The sequence below is a fragment of the Macrobrachium nipponense genome, chromosome 22 (assembly GCF_015104395.2).
Source record: "Macrobrachium nipponense isolate FS-2020 chromosome 22, ASM1510439v2, whole genome shotgun sequence".
NCBI classification, from domain to species: domain Eukaryota; kingdom Metazoa; phylum Arthropoda; class Malacostraca; order Decapoda; family Palaemonidae; genus Macrobrachium; species Macrobrachium nipponense.
In genome coordinates, this window is record NC_087213.1 from 19,321,844 (window position 1) to 19,334,621 (window position 12,778).

General features: G+C 38.1%; 1 protein-coding gene across 2 annotated transcripts in view; it reads left to right on the forward strand.

Moving 5' to 3' along the window:
- The window catches only part of LOC135198519 (serine/threonine-protein kinase pakG-like), a 110,464-nt gene that overhangs the window by 2,631 nt on the left and 95,055 nt on the right, over positions 1 to 12,778 (forward strand). The gene's annotated exons all lie outside the window — the stretch shown is intronic.

Genomic DNA, 12,778 nt, shown 5'->3' on the forward strand with positions numbered 1-12,778 from the left:
TGTAGCCCATTATAATACTCCCTAAGGGTGGGCGTGATACTATCACGCTTGGATTTATTTATTTATTATAATTACTTAACTTCCTTATCGAATGTCTCGTAGCTTCCCCGGTAAATTTACAACGTAAAACCTTTAACGCTGAGGAACGCTTAAAGAGAAACACCCTTCCTGATCATTGATTAACATGCAGGGTAATCGAAAGGAGAGCATGGAAGGTTAAAAAAAAAAAAGCTAATTGTCGCCAACGCGCTTGAAAAGTGACAAGTCATTCAGTCGGACTTGGAAGTAACGACCACATGCCACAATTGACATCTAACATTTACAACAGTAACGTGTATGTTTATACTTCCTGTCTCGGGCATCTGTGTAAAAGGAAAAAAACAAGAAAGAAATAGGATGGGACATTTTTAGTTATACCTGCGGCTTGGAACGAAATGATTATCCTGAATGTTTTCTGATCGTCTTTCAGTGCTTGCAGCCTTAACCTTTTATTTTAAATTCTTAAATAACAGAAGAAACCATTTGTACTACATCCAAGGTGAAAGAATACGCCCCCGTTTCTTTTGCGGAAGTGTTATGTTATAATTAAATTTCATTTATCGTGTTATGATGACTGATTAAGTGATAATCATGGTAAAGTGAAATTTAATGTAACTTATTATTTTGATGATGTTTGGTCCATTAGTATGTACTAGTGCGGTTTTCGACTTCTTGAGAAAGTATTACGCAGTTGGAAGTATTACCTGCGTCTACCCGTCATTATTACTTAAATAATAATAGCCTGGCTAACTACGCGTAATGGGGTCACTCCTTGGAAGAATTAGGTGCCTTTCCAGAGGAGAGGAACCTTGAGGCAGAAATAGTAACAACCCAATCTCTCTCTCTCTCTCTCTCTCTCTCTCTCTCTCTCTCTCTCTTCTCTCTCTCTCTCTGATGGTTATTAAAGTTTTACTGTGCATACTATAGCTAAAGAGTTTTATGAAATTCCACATATATGAATTTAATTCAATAGTAAGCTAATCTTAGGAAGATATGTATGATACTTGGATTCCGCGCGTAAAAGGAATTCAGTATCAAGAATAGTTCAATGTTGGTTATTTTGGCATGTTTATTTTTTCCTCCAGACAGAATATGATGGGCAGGCGAATTATAATGGCTAACACATTTACCCAAAAATATATGTGGCTTCTTAGTCTTTCAATTTCTGCTTGTTGTTGCAAGGTGATGAATGTACCGTAGGCATTGTATGGACATTGTTACTGTTTGTAGCACATGCGCTATTGCGAATGCTGATGTGAACCTTATTCTATTTAATGTTACATAAATAGATGACTCTGTGCAAGTATAAAAACTCGGTAACGTGAAGTCTTGGATGTTCCCAGAGTCCATTAACAATGACTTGTCTTCACAGCCGACGAATAAACTGTTAAGTACTATCGAGGTGTGGGAACTGGATACGCCGTCAACAAGTGAAAAGTAGTAAAAGCCAGAACTGCCAGTAGAGTGCAAAAACTTTTTCTGAATACAAAACCAAGACGTAAAACTGTTCTTATCCATCGGCAAATAATTCCTCCGGCTAATAAATTCCTCATCTGTCAAAAAATCGACCTCGTTAAGTGAATTACCGGTTTGGGAAACCAGGAATAACTTGTCTTCTAGCCGCTCCTCCCAAAGTTAAAGGAAGAGGAAACGTTTTTTTTTTTTTTTTTTTTTTTTTTTTTTTTTTTTTTTTTTTTTTTTTTAAAGGAGAACGGGGCAGACCTCTGCAAGGATAGACTGCAATTCATTCCTGTTTTTCACATTTTATTATTTATGGTACTAACGAAAGTTTGCGGTTAAGGGGGTTGTGACTCTGGTTAGGCTAGGCTCTGTGCCTAACCCAGCTAGATAATGAAAGTAAGATAATGATGCATTTGTGTAATTGGCCACATCGCATTTTTAAATGTATTTTGTGATTGATAGTGACGAAGAAAACGAACCATTAATTTTTTCCACTGCGTAGCTATCAGTTTGCGTCATATAGACTGTTCCTGTTTGATCATTTCACTATTTTTCGTTCAACCCTTATCAATCCAGGTTTCCCTCTGTCCCATCCTGCACCCCCTCCATTATTGGTATTTGTAATAGTTTGAGCAAACACGAAAAAAGTGAGTGTATATAGTGTGCGTGTATGTATAAGATTCTGATATTTTTATCAGTTTGGAGAAGCTACAAGTAAAATACGAAGTGACGTATTTTATTTTGCACGTACTCTGTATCAATCATCATCAAAATATTTAATTCAGGACTTACCATGGGTCATCATTTCGGTTCATCTGGTCCCTCTCTTTCGAAGTTTACATTTTAGTTTTCTTTAGTCCCATTATCCACTAACATGAATAGTTTGCGTCTGTTATAACAGATATTTTGTCCCCTTTATTTCCGTTTGTGTATGCGCGTGGTGGTGTTGCCAGGAGCCGGGGGCGGTGAAAGGAGTTTCGCGGGACGGCTAATCAAAGGGCACGAGCAGTGGTGGGCAGGACGTAGTACTAGGACCTGTTGTGTTTTTATTCGGGTCGTGAAGGATTCTGGAAGAGAAGGCTGGGGGAAAGGCAAATATACTGCGTTTCACATTTCCGTGTGTGCTGCCTCATTTTCATGAATGGCTGTTTCCGGATTTAAATCTCTCTCTCTCTCTCTCTCTCTCTCTCTCTCTCTCGCTCTCTCTCTCTCTCTCTCTCTCTATCTCTCTCTCTCTCTCTCTCTCTCTCTCTCTCTCTCTCTCTCAGAGAAATTTGTGAGGGAGACTTCTCCCATGGCAAGTTGTGTAGAATGACCTTGATCGAGTGAAAGAGGGCAACCAGCATTCCTGGCCCTTTTGGGCCATTCAGGGTAGTTTACAATGGAAACCGGTTTTGTTGTGTTGTTTACGCCTTTTCTGGCTGTTACAGGGAAAGAACCACAGCATGCATATATATATATATATATATATATATATATATATATATATATATATATATATGTATATATATATATATATATGTACACACACACACACATACACACACACACACACACACACACAACATACATACATATATATATATATTGTATATATATATATATATATATATATATATATATTATATGCATCAAGATGTAAAATAGCTATTTTGAAAGGCATGCAACCCTCGTCAATCAATTCCCTCCCATATATATACCAACAGCACCCCCACCGATGAACTGGGAGGGTCATACTATTATGTACGAATACACTCTATAGGATTAGGCCTACTCCTAAGTCTGGGATTAACTGTCATGTCATTACTTGCGATTAAATTCCTTTTTGTGAGGCAAATCACTTATTTAATGCCAAGTACTATATTTGTTTCATGCAGTGGCGTTGTAACTACTGTAGTTGTCGAATGTGAATCTATATTTGACTGGTATGGTTTTCTGTTACCGACCTTTATCGTACTGAATTATCTCTGAATAGTTCATCGTTAGTTTTTATTAAACAAAAAAATCCTTCGTATGTTGTTTGATGGTTCTGCCAGTATGCAAAATGTCGCAAGGTCGTGCATTTATTTGTTAAACTGCGCGATCGCTGGTGTTTTAATATAGAATAAGCTGGTCATATGCAAGCACCGTTGCACATCACGACGAGCTAAGGTGGTACGTGGCAACTTCACCATGAAGTATACGTGTCGATATATATATATATATATATATATATAATATATATATATATATATATATATATATACATACACACAAGTAAAAAGACATTATTTAATAGGAATGTTGTCAGCTGCCTCGTGTTTGGTAACAGAATATATATTCTTGGCCGCTACATTATGGAAATGATAGATGTCGCTTTAGATTTCTGTGATGTGCACTGAAATTCATGAGAGCGAATGTACTACAATCGCAACCTCTAGTATTGGTACTAGATGTGTAATTGAAAGGGGCCTTGCGTGGACTTTTGGCCTTGGGAAACCAACCTAGACTTATGTAGCACCTAGTTTCCTGTTATACGAACATCCCAGATTCTTGGGTTGAGGATGGAAGTATGAAATGTGTAGGATGTGACTTTTAACCATCCTCTGAAGGTGCCGAGTGCGGAAGCGCAAATGAGCTTGACTGTCGAGTATGTATCGATCAGGAAAAGTAGGACTATTTAAATGTGGAATGAAGTGAGCAGTGAGACACGAGGGCATAGTGTTGCGAATGATGTCATAAGTGGAAATGGCGACTTGGGTGTGTGTGTTCGGGAGCTTTTGCCATGGCGTGTGAGGATGGATGGAAAGGGTGCGCAAGTCAAAAGTCCCAGGGTCAAGGCGTGGAGGGAGAGATAAAATGCTGGATTAATGGTGTGACGACAAAAGTAGGATCTGACCTTAATACCCAGGAAGCGCATATTGGGGTTTGTGTTGTTTAAGAGAAAATATGTAAGGTCCGACCTGTGTGTTGTTGATGAGGTGTTAAAAAAGCCTTGCTTTGTTCACGGGATTTCTTATTTCTTCCTTCTTTCGGGAGGTGAAGGGATTGAACGATGATTCTCTCTCTCTCTCTCTCTCTCTCTCTCTCTCTCTCTCTCTCTCTCTCTCAACCACACACACACAGACACGCACACACACACACACACACACACACACACACACACATATATATATATATATATATTATATATATATATATATATATTGTGTGTATGGATGCTCTAGGTCACTTTCTATCCGTAAAGCACCGATATATATATATATATATATATATATATATATATATATATATATATAGCATCCATATACGTATACAGTGAGTATATTCATGTATAGTATGTTGAGTACTACCTGAACCTTCGAAACGTTATTTTTCACTATGTCCTTGGTTAGAATAAGAGTTGACTGAACAAGAAGCCTCGTAAGTTAAAAAAGAAAAAATGCGTTGAGTAACCGTTTATAAATACCGTTCAAATCACGTTCATTGAGTCTAGGAAGGTTTTAGAAATGGTCGAGCAAAAACGGAGATATCACGTCTTTACTTTAGTATTTATTGGGTGTGACGCCCAAACTGAAATACGTAGGTTTTTCAATCTTTTTATTTTAGGATAGGTTACGTGGACGTATCTACTTTTGCAGTGGGAGCTGTAGTATTCCTTGATGCAGTGCCTATGTCCTATGTCATTTTTAAGTTGTGACATAACTTGTACCTTTAATTGTTAGCCTACTTAGACCAGTGACAAGAAAGTATAGCGTGATGAAACGTGTGTTACTTCTGATTGAATCTTTTATGCCTGCGTAGTGTCTAACGAATATGTACATTAGAGAATGATAAAACATGTGCGGGAAAATGAAACGAGTCCCTTTTCAAAGTTACATTTTGCTAGAGCGACTTAATTCCCGTTACTGGAACGTGTACTGCACATTTTTTGACGTGGAGTCGTTCTCTGTGACTCTCACACCACCTTGTTTGCCCTTACCCTCCTCCCCCTCTTCGCGGTTATGGGAGCTGTTTGTTTGCAAGGACATTCGGGAACGAGTTGGGATAAGAGGCAAGGTCACTCAGGGCTTGTCCTGAAGGAAAAGGACTCTGAATGAAGAGAGGTTATCGAGTTAGTTTTGTTTTGTCAGTATGCAAATCGCTTCTAGTACGCTCGCTAAAACACGCACGCTTCGAGCTTATACGTTCATTTGTGTGGAAGTTTTTGCACAATTCAAGGATGAAGTTGGGTGGGTTTTTTTTTTTTTTTTTTTTTTTTTTTTTTTTTTTTTTTTTAGGAAACACCCCTAATTGGAGTTTAGCTTTAGTAAAGGACAATAAGCCGAAAGGCCTTGTAGTACTCCGTTGTTCCTCTTTCCTTTGTGGAATTTGTCTTTATTTATATATTCATCATGTTCCAAATTTTTGTGATTCAGCTATACATGTAAATCTTTGTGTGTATATATATATATATGTATATATATATATATTATATATAATATATATATATATATATATGTAATATATATAATCTTTAAAAATTTTTGAAGTGCCTTTTTCAGCATGTGCCCATATGTGGGCTTACATTTATACCTCATACCCAAATGAACATCGCACAAAATGCATAATAATATTTATAAACGCTTAACCTTCGCTAAGAAAGTCGTCTTGGTCCGGTATTGGAGACAGGTAGCGTTTAGAAGGAAGTATTTCCTCGCTCACAGTGAATTTATTCGTGCCTTTATTTATTCATTTATTATTCTTTTTCTGCTTCGTTCCTGTGTCACCGTTGCTCTGGCCTTCGGGAGCGACGTTCCAGTCTCTCAGCAGGAAGACACTTTCATCCTGGATAGGATGATGCTGCATCCTGGAACGTGTTTTTGGTTGTTTAAAGAGTTCCCCTTTTCGCATCATTTAGTTGCCAACAATTTCTTAGTAGTTGTTGTTATTTTTTAATGACATGGGATTTCATTATTCTCTCTCTCTCTCTCTCTCTCTCTCTCTCTCTCTCTCTCTCTCTCTCTCTGTTGCGCTTATACTACTGATATTTTTGAACAGATAGTACTACTTCCATATTGATACTGCGCCGCAATACTAGTGCTTTCCTTGATTGACGATCTCTGGGTTGCTCTTGTTTTGTCAGTGGCAATGATTTTTATTATTTGCCCCCCCCCCCCCACCCCCCCCCCTTCTCTGCTCTCTCTCTCTCTCTCTCATCTCTCTCTCTCCTCTCTCTCTCTCTCTCTCTCGCTCTCTCTCTCTCTCTCTCTCTCTCTCTCTCTCTCTCTCTCTCTCAGCTCGTACTATCGAGTAGTTAGTACTACTTCCATACTGACACTGCGCATTAATAATGATTTCCTTAATCAAATCATTTCATGTTTTTTCTAAGATAGTTCACGTTATTCCCAACGTCCGTTCTGTGATATTCGAAAGAACCTTTATATAGGAAGCTCTCGAAACTGCCACTTTCGTTGGCACCGCATACAAATAGACTTAAAGATTTAAATAGACTTAAAGATCAGTGTGTGTGTGTGCCCGCGCACATTTTCCCACGATGTAACCAAGTACTGGGACCCTTCCCTGAAAAAAGCGGGACGCCATATCTTAAAAGCTAACCATTTTTTAAAATAATCTCATTATGCTTCCCAAATCCAAATTATTATCGCGATGAAAGTTTACCTTAACCTAACCCAACCTAACCTAACCTAGGGGCATGAAAAAAAGAAAGAAAAAAAAAAAACGGGGCTGATGCAATACTAGCTTACATTTCAGGAATTTGCTGCCCAGACTGCTAGTCAGTCAAAAAAACAACACCATTATTAAGCACATGAAGATTAATGTGCTTTATATGAAATCTCTTCACATAAATCACGTGCAGATGCAGATTATATTATCTTGCCTGCCTTCAAAACATTGCAAGGCTAATGTTTATTGTGTGTTGGTTCCTGAATTGTGTTTTTACTTGTAGTGTTAGACAAATATTTATTATCATTTTTTATATAAATTAAACTATGTTACCAGAGAACAATCCAAAAGGCAGAATAGATTATCCATATGTGAAGGAAGAGGAGAAAAGAAGAAAGTATTAAAATTGTATATCAAAGCACAAAAGATGCTAACATATGTAGCAAGTTACAAATAGCTACAAAACTTTATCATTATTCTTGAACGGAACTGTGTGTGAACTAGATAATTAATAAACTCGTGTATTGTAAGCAATTACTTGGAAATAAACCGCCATACAAATAAATAACTAAATATGAGCCTACTCGAGTACACCTAACTTAAATGCAGGGGAACTTGAGTCCCACTGTGGCGTGGAGCCGTTGAAAAGGCAAAATCCTCCTTTTACTACTACAAGTAGTACTGCTGTTGCTACCACTGCCTGTTTATGAAAAGGGTAACTGATGATGATGAACTCGTGGGTATATTTTTGCAGTTTCCCTTGGATATTTTTCTTATGTCTGTGGGAGGATTTACTGTGTCTTATCTATGGGGTTTTCATTTGGATTCCAAAGGATAGAAGGGTAAGGAGACTGATTCTTCCTTGCTGAAAGAGTTGTACATATTTATCTATCAAGTGTTTTATTTTAGATATATATATATATATATATATATAAATATATATATATATATATATATATATAATATATATATGTGTATATATATATATATATATATAAACACGCCCGGCCTGGTGGACAAACTCACTGTCTATCGTTTGTTTCTATCCCAGGCGGCGGTTCGAATCCTGCTGCGGGCGAGGCACTTACCAGATACAATTTCATCTGGGTGTTATGTTAATCCCGAGGTATAGTGAACTGAATTCGACATTAAACGATATTTGTTGCTTTGTAAAGGGCCTGTATTCTTGCTCCATGTTTATATCTCCGTGAATGAAGCGAAGAAATCTTTCGTTTTTCTGTTCTTTCGGAAGGAAGGTCCTTGAATTATCGTGACGTGCGCCATCACCGTTCCCAGATGGCGAGATCATTCCCCAGCCAGACACTACGAACTTATGGCTTCTTCACGCTTCGTTTCAAACTGAAATGCGCCTTGAGTGAGGTGTTGATTTGTGTGTGTTTGTATGTTCCTTGAAATTTTCTCTGGCTATGTAATTGTCGGTGAGCGATCATGAGATCACAAGCCATCAAGGAGATGTATATTTATATATCTTTTCCGAGTAAGGAAGTGTTATTAACGAGTGACCTAGGTTTCTGTCGGAGAAGAGGAAGATGATCAATGAGAACTTTTTGATGGGTCTAGTGTTTTGCCTCTCTTCTCCCACTCTGCTACGAGAGTCTAGGTCACACACATTATCCCTCCCAATGACACGGAATTAGTAGAGCCGTGAAAATTGAAGGAACTCTGAGCTCTTGTGGGTGTGTGTGTGTTTAGGTTGTGCGATTGACATTACGTCCTTTACTGTATTCGTGGGTGCGTGTGTACAGTGGGCGCGTGTGTATACCTAGGCCGTGGGTGCGTGGCTTTTGTCACGTTTACACCGTGAACACCTACCTCGTAGTAGTATGCCTTTTGTGGGTAAGGTTGTTATTGTTTAGGATTTAGTTTAGTTTTTATTGTTATCCTGAGTGCAAACCTTGGCACAATTGATTGCATATGTTTCATGGAATTATTATTATTATTATTATTATTATTATTATTATTATTATTATTATTATTAGGCCACTAAGTCACATTTCTTACAGTCATAGGGCTCGTATCAAAGGATTTGTTGTTAAACAAGAAAGTACGAATTGAGCAAGTAAAAGAAGTTGGACAGTTAAATGGCAAGAGACCCAAGGGAAACGACCAAGAATAAAAGACATTGGTTTGCAGTTTTTTTTCTGTACCAACTCCGTATACGCGTGACAGCTCATATTCGACGACCCCAACCTTATGAAAATTGAAACAAACTTCAGGGGGCCATGGTTCGTGTCACATTTTGTGTAAAATTATTTTTTATATAAATAATATTAGCTCGAAGCAGAAGGAAAACGTGCGTGCCATTTTCAGTCTGGTGGTTCATGTGAAGATCTTCAGATGATATTAGACCCAGTAGCGTAGAGAGTATGGTTAAAAACCAGGGAAATCATTATCCCTCTCTCTCTCTCTCTCTCTCTCTCTCTCTCTCTCTCTCTCTCTCTCTCTCTCTCTCTCTCTGCCTTGCACTTTGAAGATATGGCTTAAGTTCGTTTTGGTATATTTAGCACTATTTTGATTGTTCTTATTGTATGCCAGTAATACACTTGTATAGTTTCCGTTCCTGAATATTTTCGCAAAAACGACGAATTCGATTTGTTAAAATCCTTTTAACTAACTTGAAATTTATGTTTTGATCGTAGATAAGTGTACACCTACTGGTGGCAACAGTCGCATACATATCGCAAATATGTTGTAGACAAACGGGGAACGAAGCTTTGACTAATGCTAAATATTTTCCATTTGTGAAAGTTTCGTTCCCCGTTTTCAACTTTGACAAATGGTAAATCTAAGCGCCTCAGTGGCGTGGGTGGTATAGTGTTGGCGTCCCACCTCGGTGATCGCGAGTTCGATTCTCGGCCATTCATTGAGGAGTGAGATGTGTATTTCTTGTGATAGAAGTTCACTCTCGACGTGGTTCGGAAGTCACATAAAGCCGTTGGTCCCGTTGCTGAATAACCACTGGTTCCTGCAACGTAAAAACACCATACTAACAAACAAATGCTAAATTTTTTGAAGCTCTAGTTAGTTGAATTTAAGTCAAGTTTGATAAAATTCTGCTCGTTATACTATTAAAACGGTAAAATTTTGTATATTTTCTTATATGAAAGATAAAAATAAAGTTAGGCCTAACATTATGTGGTTAACTTGTATATATTTGACCTGTTAGCAGTGATATGTTTATGACGTATTTTACTTATGGACACTCCCTGAGGCAGAAAGACTTACGGGAGATGTTTGTGTATGGTAAAATAAAAGAAGTGAAGCTAAAAGCCACAAAGAGTAGCCATGAAGTTAATGAGTTTGACACTGAAGTAACGGGTATGGGAGTGATTATGCCTAGCGAGACAAAGTAGCTTGCGTTAGTTCAGAATAGAGAGAGAGAGAGAGAGAGAGAGAGAGAGAGAGAGAGAGAGAGAGAGAGAGAGAGAATTGAAGATGGTTCACACCACCATAGGTGCAGGATTATGATACCGAGTCCCTTCTATTGTTGATAACGTCATTATTTATTTGTAAATAGGTAATTCCTGTAATGATGCCAGACCCCTTATTGTGGTATGGTTGCTGTAATAACCGAATGTGTACGTTTGTCAGAGAGAGAGAGAGAGAGATCGGCAACGAACTAATTTTAGTTGCTATTACGACGTCACAAACAAGGGAATTGTGTAAGCCCCTAATTTTAAATCTCTGATAGGATCCCGGCAAATTAATGATTGGATTTTGATCAAGAAGCAAGAGTTAGTATTTTACGCTGACCTTGGCGGAGGTCATTTGGTGAGACTGGGATGTTTACACGCACAGAGAGTATATTTTGTTTTGTAAGTGTTTGTTTACTCGTCATGAAAACCGAGTATAATATTTTTAGTCTCGGTTGTCCATTGACTAGAGGTATGTGTGCCTTTGGACGTTTAAAAATTCTCATCTCCTTCTCCTCTCCGTCCATTCGAGTTATCCTCTCAATTTCGCATCATCTTCCTCTCTCTTGCCGACGCCGTTCTCTCGTCTCTCTCTCTCTCTCTCTCATGTTTGCTTGTTGCTTTATAGCCATTTGTTTCTTTACATTTTAAGTTCAGCCTTGTTTTGTTACGACTTCATTGAGATGCCTTGTGTGGAAAATATTAACCGGTTAGTGCCAAAGAAGAAGTGTCCAGTTATTTGACTCTCTCTCTCTCTCTCTCTCTCTCTCTCTCTCCTCTCTCTCCTCTCTCTCTCTCTCTCTCTCTCTCCTGTCTCTCTCTCTCTTTCGTCTCTCTCTCTCTCTCTCTCTCCATGGTAGTTTTAAAGAATATTTTACTGGCCTCAACTGCATACTGGGTTTTGGTTTGTATTTTATTTTATTTATTCGCGTATTTATAGATATCTTTATTGTAAGCCATATTTTTGTTTACTTTGAAGGAAAACGATTAGCTGGGATATAACATCTATCAGCATGTGCTCATTGCGGTATGTTAGTCCTTTATTTTCAGTGTTCACCTCTTTGACCTTATTAAGCTTGTCTTTGTGTCTGTCAGGTTGTCAAATAGCATATTATTATTATTATTATTATTATTATTATTATTATTATTATTATTATTATTATTATTATTATTATTTCATGGCAATGTCGAGGTATTAAAGTACTTAACTTGAACAGAAACGGGGAGACACTAATGTGCGCATTTAAAAAGGAATGTTGGTCGTTCTTGTGGTCTGTGTACGAGTATGTGGTTGACCAACGCCACTAAGGAAGGTCGAGCGCATGCGTATTGTAACGGCCAATTTGAAGGATGAGTAATGATGCTACTATCACTTCAAGGCTTTGGTATATTTTCAAGAACTTGCATATCACATTTTCGCGCTGACGCTACAACTCGTCTTTAGAGAAGCTAGTATATTTGAGTTAGAGAGGTTCGACTTCGGCCTATTTTAAGTATCACATTTTCTTTCTGACGCTACAACTCTTCTTTAGAGAAGCTGGTAAAGTTGAGTTACTGAGGTTAGGCCTATTTCACGTAAAGGGGGTGGTTTTACTCAATTGTGGTAATAATTAGGCTAATATATTCCAGAAATTGCAGGGCTACGAGAGTGATTCGAAACGTCTACCGTTGATGCTTCTCAAATCAAAAAGAATTCAAGGTGGTTAGGCCTAGGGAATGCCTGTTCGGAACCATGAGGAAGCAAACGGAAATCAGATTAATTCAGATACAGTTGATTGCTAAAAATCTCTTAGAGGTCTTTCTCAAGGTGCCCAGCGGAATGTCGCATGGACCGGGGTGTCTCGACGCTTGTCTGCCCAGGAGATTAGGTCGTTAGGTGAATTCAGGATCCTCCGGGTCCCAGGTGAATTCGGCCTGGTATTCTTTGATAGGGGGATGGTTCGCAATCCTCGTTAATCGGGTAGGAGCAGCTATTGTTGAATACTTTGTGCCAGCGACGTAATTAAATAGCTTTCTAATGTGTCATGTCAAGGATTTTAATGGGGGTTATGATTTAAATTTAGCTTATGGAAAGGTTCATATGCAGTGATAATGCGTACATTCCGCACAGGTATACTTTCTTTTCGTGAATCTAAAATAAGGGATATGGAATAAGTGTTTTAAGAGTTAACAGAAATTTGTAATGAGTCACATTTAGT